Source organism: Corvus hawaiiensis, chromosome 3, assembly GCF_020740725.1.
Source record: "Corvus hawaiiensis isolate bCorHaw1 chromosome 3, bCorHaw1.pri.cur, whole genome shotgun sequence".
NCBI classification, from domain to species: domain Eukaryota; kingdom Metazoa; phylum Chordata; class Aves; order Passeriformes; family Corvidae; genus Corvus; species Corvus hawaiiensis.
In genome coordinates this window covers 98,713,633-98,719,848 of record NC_063215.1, presented here as the reverse complement: position 1 = coordinate 98,719,848, position 6,216 = coordinate 98,713,633, and positions in this window count along the sequence as shown.

The following is a 6,216-nucleotide window of genomic DNA, read 5'->3' as shown; positions in this document are numbered from 1 at the left end:
GAAGGTCCCGCAGACATTTGAGAGCTTGTCCGGCCTTAATCCATGTCTAAGCACGACTGTTCTGATGCTCTTGCTAGTTGCCATAAGGGGATAAGGAGTAGGAGCTTACTTTTGCACTTTTAGGTAACTTATACACGTTCAAGGTCTTTTTTTTTTTTTTTTTTTTTTTTCTTTTTTTTTTTCCTTCCTCTAGTGCCGTGCAGATTAGCCAGCTGCCTTAGCGCTTTGAGGTCTGCGACAGTGGGACGAGGATGGCCGGCCATAAAGTGCGCTGTTGCCATTTCACTGGCCAGGTGCAGTGCGGCCCGGGGTGAGCCGCGAGTGAGCGGATTAGCTTTGCAGTTCATCACAACTCGTTCTGGCAAGCCCTAGGGGCGCACCTGTTAGTTCTTAAGAATGTAATGAAACCCTAGCCTCTTGAGGTAGCGCGTTATTACCTTCAGAATGGCCTGTGGGTTAAGTAGTTGAAACATCAGTGTGTGTGTACTATGAGGAGCATGCTGTGCTTGTATTGCTGTTCGAATTACTGTCCTGACTACTCTATTCCTATTTATTTAGGCCGTGAAATCTTAGGGCACTGGTTAAATGTAGACTAACAAACAGCATGTTGTTTTGCCCCTTTAGTATGCAGCTGTATTTTTAATGTATCTGAAAGCGTTCTGCAATGAGTCCAAGAAGTAAGGAGAAGGAAAAAAATCTGATAGTTGGGGAAATGAATAAATTGCATGGCAGGAAGGGATGAAAGGTATATCTGAATTTGCTGTACTGTCGGTTGCCCAGCTGAAGAATACAAAATCTCAGCAATGTAGTGCCAAAATGAAAAAGTCAGTATTGATGGTGTTTAGTAGCTAAGACACACCTTTCTTTTCCTGTCACTTTCAGTATACAAAAACAATTGTGGTATTTGAGCCATTAAGGCTCTTTTTTTTTTTATTAGCTTGGAAGGAAAATGTACTTGTTAGTATTATAGGACACAATTTCTCATTAATTATGCTTATTTGCAATATTTTAATTTATCTTGCCATCTTTCATGAGCAGTATCATTTTTTGAGGGTTATTATACGTGAAGAGTTACTAAACAAAGGTGCATCAGTGGTGGGCGGCTTTGGACAAACTCTTCTGCACAGTTATGGCAACAAATCACAACCAATTTTTTTTAAAGCTTATGAATTGTCATTCTCTGCCTCTGAGTTACAAAGTTGGAGGTACAAGATTTCTTTGTGCCAACAAATAAAGCTTGATGCCAGGAGCAAAACGAAGAATAAAATATAACACCGTGCAAAAATAGTACTCAAGGTTTGGAGGATTTTGTGTGTTGTTTTTCTGGTTTTTTTTTAAAAGAGAAACAGTCAAGGCATAAGATTTATCCTTTTTTTTCTGTCAGGAACCAAACAAAGAGCTAACTTTATCTTCCCCTGAACAGAGAGGACTACAGGGCTGGCTTCAGGGGAAAGACTAATATTTTTTTTAAAAGGGACAAAATAGACAGCTACATAGAAACTTGTGAGAGAATAGGAGCTCTGAACAAATATAAATTGAAAAGCGCTGTGTTACAATTTGAATGACAACAAATTTACTGTAATAACTTCTATTTATACCCAAGGAAAATGTTTCTTGGGCTGTTTTTGAGGTATATTAATTATCTTGAATATTAATTATATTAAATGACATTTATTGATTAATGAAATTTAATTAAATTTAAAAAAACCAAAACTCAGTCCCACAGCAAAAAACTCTTCATACTGTAGTGGGTCTGAATCAAGTTCTCAGACTTGGCCAGTAGATGATTCTATTGTTTCTGGTAGTTTTCCGTTGTTAAAGGAGTAAGAGGCCCCTTCCCTGCCAGTTTTGCCTTCTACCTAAAGGAGGGGAAGGATGAAACATGCTGGAGTAAGAACTAGAAGAGGGTTATAACTGTTTTCCTGGGCCAAAGCTGTAAAGCATGTGAAGCAGAGAGATGTAACCCATGGAAATCATGGCTTCTCCAAAAACCTAGCCTTACTATCTGAAAGGGGTCTTCTGAATGAATTAATAGTATGTTAATAACTGTAGAAGATTATAGGCAATATGGAAATACGTTGCAAATTTTGTTAAACTAACATGTGCTTAAGTTCTAATGCTTATGGTGTTTTACAAGTCTTTCACTGCTAACATGTAACATCTCCAAACGGAATTTATTACATTTCACAGCCTTAATAAAATGTGATCCCACACCCTTAAAAACATATTCTGTTGCAATTGCTTCTCTTTTTATTTATTTATTTTTTTTGTCTTAATGAAACAAATGGATTACATTCTGACTTAAATCTGAAATGAATATTGAAATGTAAATATGTAGCCATATTTAAGTTTTCCAGAGAAGGTAAATGTTAAGTGTGAGCTTTGTTTTGTTCCTTAGGATAGGCCCTTGCTTGAAGTGCTTGCTGGTTGGGTTCTGTTCTCTCACACTGACTCTACTCAGAAAAAAACAGAAGACTTTAATTTACTTGCAAGCATTTTGATACTTTTTCTCATTTAAAATGGCTTTGCACTTTAAAATTGACTTTAGCTGAAAGCAGTATGTTGCAGAGTAATTTTTATATTCAGCATGTGTAAATATATATAACATCCAGGAACACTGCTACAGCTGTATATGCAGAGCTAAGGCTCCTGCACCTGATATTGAAAAATAGTTTTCAGGTATTGTACAGTTACTCTTGGATTTTTGAGTAGGTGAGTTAATCCACAGATGTTTCATTGGTGATTACAAAGAGTCATGTCTGTTTCCTAGTTGATTAGATTATTATATGATTATTATGATTATATAACTATCTAATTATTATATATCTAGGTGATTTTGACAGAAGCAGGGATTTGGGCGTGGAAATAAAAATATCAGCTATTTGAAACTTTCCACATCCCCCCTTTATTTCTTTCTCAGTATCGTGGCATTGCCATCATCACCATACCAGAGGATGGCAGAATTGAGGGAAGGTATTCTACATTTGTTTTCGTCATTATTGAGTGTTAAAATTAAATGCTGAATTTGACTCTTTTCTATATTTCTTCTCTCTCCTACCCTTCTTCCAGGTCTCAAGGGTCTGTTTTGTAGACCTTCATGCCAGTTACTGTGGTCTGATAAAAACAAAGCTGTCCTCTAATTTGCAGCTGGTTTCATATATTGGAATTCAATGGCAGCACTTTGACATAGAATTAATATTTTTATGTTTCTGCTTTCAGTATACATCTTGGCATCATTTATCATGAAAAGTTCTTGTCAAGAGCTGTCTGCACAACGGCCACAGTAGAGGTAGGAAGTGCCACAGAAATTGCTATTCAGGCACACAACCTAGTGGTCCATTTATCATGCAAAGCTAGTCATACTCTCACCAAGGCAAACAAAAAAATGTATTTCCCTTCCTACTTTTTAGTTGAACAGTTGAGTCTTTAGCAAATGATTAACTTTCAAAATATGTAGATTTTGAAAAGTTGTTTTCTCCCAGTCAGAAGTATGTTCTGGGGTGCATTCTTCTGTTCCTTAATAGAAAAAAAAAGACCCCTGGCTAGGCTGCATCAATAATATTGTGCATCATTGGTATGATTTAGTGTGGAGATGGATAAGGGAAATCAGTCTGCAAGAGAAAAGCAAACATGAGTACTGTCTGGCAACATGGGATCTTTACCCAATGTTTCTAGTGACCAGAACAAGGTAAACAAGTAATAAATAAACAGATCATGTTCTTTTTGGCCTGAGAGATCATCAGTGTTTAAGGTCTTGTGAGACAATTTTGCTAGCAGGAGCCAGATATTTACTGCATGCCATCCAATTTGTTTAAAAAGAAATGAAGGCTCTGTCCATGGACAACAGGAGGCAGTTCCCTTCTTCAGGAATCAGAGCCTGTGCCTATCCAACAAGCTGCCAAAACAAATCCAGGCTTGGCTATGTTTCTGGTGCCTGTGTGTTTCTCCTGCTTGTTCTTTGCAGCAGGAACTATTTCTAGTCATTTGGATGTCCACTCAGCTGCTTCACCTGCAGGGACCTTCCGGGCAAGCTCCTTGGCCCATCTTGTTCAGCCTGCTGTAGCCTGGAGGGATGTTCCTTGACGCAGAACTCCCCAAAGAGTCCCACAAACATGCTCAGGGCTTAGAAAAATCATACTAACAGTATTCTCAGTAGATAGAGAAGCTGCTTTCTATTAATATGTGGGCTAGTGGTGTCTGCCTTTCATTCAATGTGTTGGTGTGACTGGTTTCACATGGGTTTGACTGTTGCTAGCAGAGCTGCTTTATGTATCAGACAGTATTTCAAACATTCCCTTCCTGGGTAATGAACTCACCTGAGTGTGGGAGATCTTCTGCAGAAGATTAAAGTGGCTGTGGAAGGGTTTGGCTCCATTGGGAATGAAAGATCCTTCATCAATATAATCTGTTTATGTTGGTTACACCTCATGATTTTCTTGTGTTTTGGTATTTCTCTCAAGGACCAGTGTTCTTGCGTATATGTTACTGAATATGAATCTCAGGTTCTTGTTGCTTTAAAAGGACATAGGCACTATAAATGGAGAAAAAAGCTGTGAAAATATGAACCTTAAAATCCAGACATGCATGAAAATACTCCCAAGATTTCTATTTTAAAACTCTTACAATTTTCATCCAATTTTGTAAGTTCTGATTTACGACATAGAAATTCTTGAAATTCATAGGAACGTTCTAGTGAGGTTTCTGCACTGGAGTTCCTAAATGAGTGTGCACAGAGCTGTGCTGCCCCTTTCTTCTTTCATGTGTACGTGTATCGAGCATATTGAACATGCCAGACTCTCAAATAACATAGCTGCGCTAGCAAACTCTCTCGTTTTCTCCGTAGAAATACAGTCTATCCAACTGAAGCATCTTGTGCCAATGTGGAGCGCTTTGCCAGTATAAATTGGAAATCTGAAAGAGAGCTTTGCTCATATAAATATGTTGGCAAGACTTGATACAGTCACAACAAAATCTACATTTGCTTTCTTAATGCTAAAATCTGGTTTTGGTTACATTAGTGTCAGTCTAGAGTAACTCTCTGGTTGACCCAAAGGTAAGCTGAAGGCAACAAAAGAGTCTTTTGGACTCACAGTCTTGTGATACCACTGGAACATGGAAATGGCAGAAGGTGCTTTTTTAATATGCAAGTAGAAAGTATCTGTGTGCACAGTAGTTTTGGTGAACTTACCTCTTCTGAGCCTGAGCAGGTAAAATGTAGAAATTTATATGAACACTGGAAACGTGTAATACAGAACTCCCCAACAGAACTGATTGTTGCTTTCTTCCTGCTTTCATACCAGTGTGACTTTGTATGGCTTCCACATTTTGGCTGTTATTTGTCGAGATTGGGGCGTAGGAGCAAGCAATTTTTTGTGCCAATTTACATGATGCCATAAAGCAGCGTTTTCCTTTTTTTCAATACTTATTAGCTCAGCTCCTCAGCTGTGCAGCACCACACCCTGGGGTGAATCTTATAGAGGGAAAATTCTGACAGGTTTATATTGGCCTAAATTTATAGCATTTCATTTGGGAAAATTGATATTTTGTTCACATTTCCAGTACAGTGTTGTGACTATTTGACAAGACCAACCACCAAGACCTTTGGAAGACTGGAGATCAGAGGATATCCTAAAGATACCATTCCACTTTCAGACAGTGCATTAGCAGATACCCCATTTCTTTAAATTGAATGTGCTACATTTTAAATTACTTTAGTGTCACCGCACCAAGTTCTTCCAAAACAGTGGTGCAGCTTGTTTATGCATAAATATGTATATAATACTAAGGTAGGATGAAAAGTGTAATGTTGTACTCCAGGTTTTTAAGGTAGTGTTTATGGTGCCTTAGAGTAAAACACTCTGGTGATGCTTTTTCATCATAGACCAGAGGTGGTAGAAGGACATGCACTATGCATCAACACATTTTTCCTACTGATGATTTTATGCTTGAATATAAAAGCAGTGTGCAGAATGACTATGATATATACATTTATAATGTTTTATTTAATTTTGTAAAATTAAATATGTCCCCAAAAAGTAGTTCTGTAACCTCTGATAACAAGTTCTGTATGTACAGTTTTTTCAGTGTGCTGAGGATAAAATCTGTGGCTGGTCCTTACTGTTTTGTTTATTTGGACTTTAAGGACCTATGTATCTTTTTCTGAGTCTGTAACATTGTCCCTTTTCTGTAGTCAGTACAGGCAGTGAGTCTTCTCTG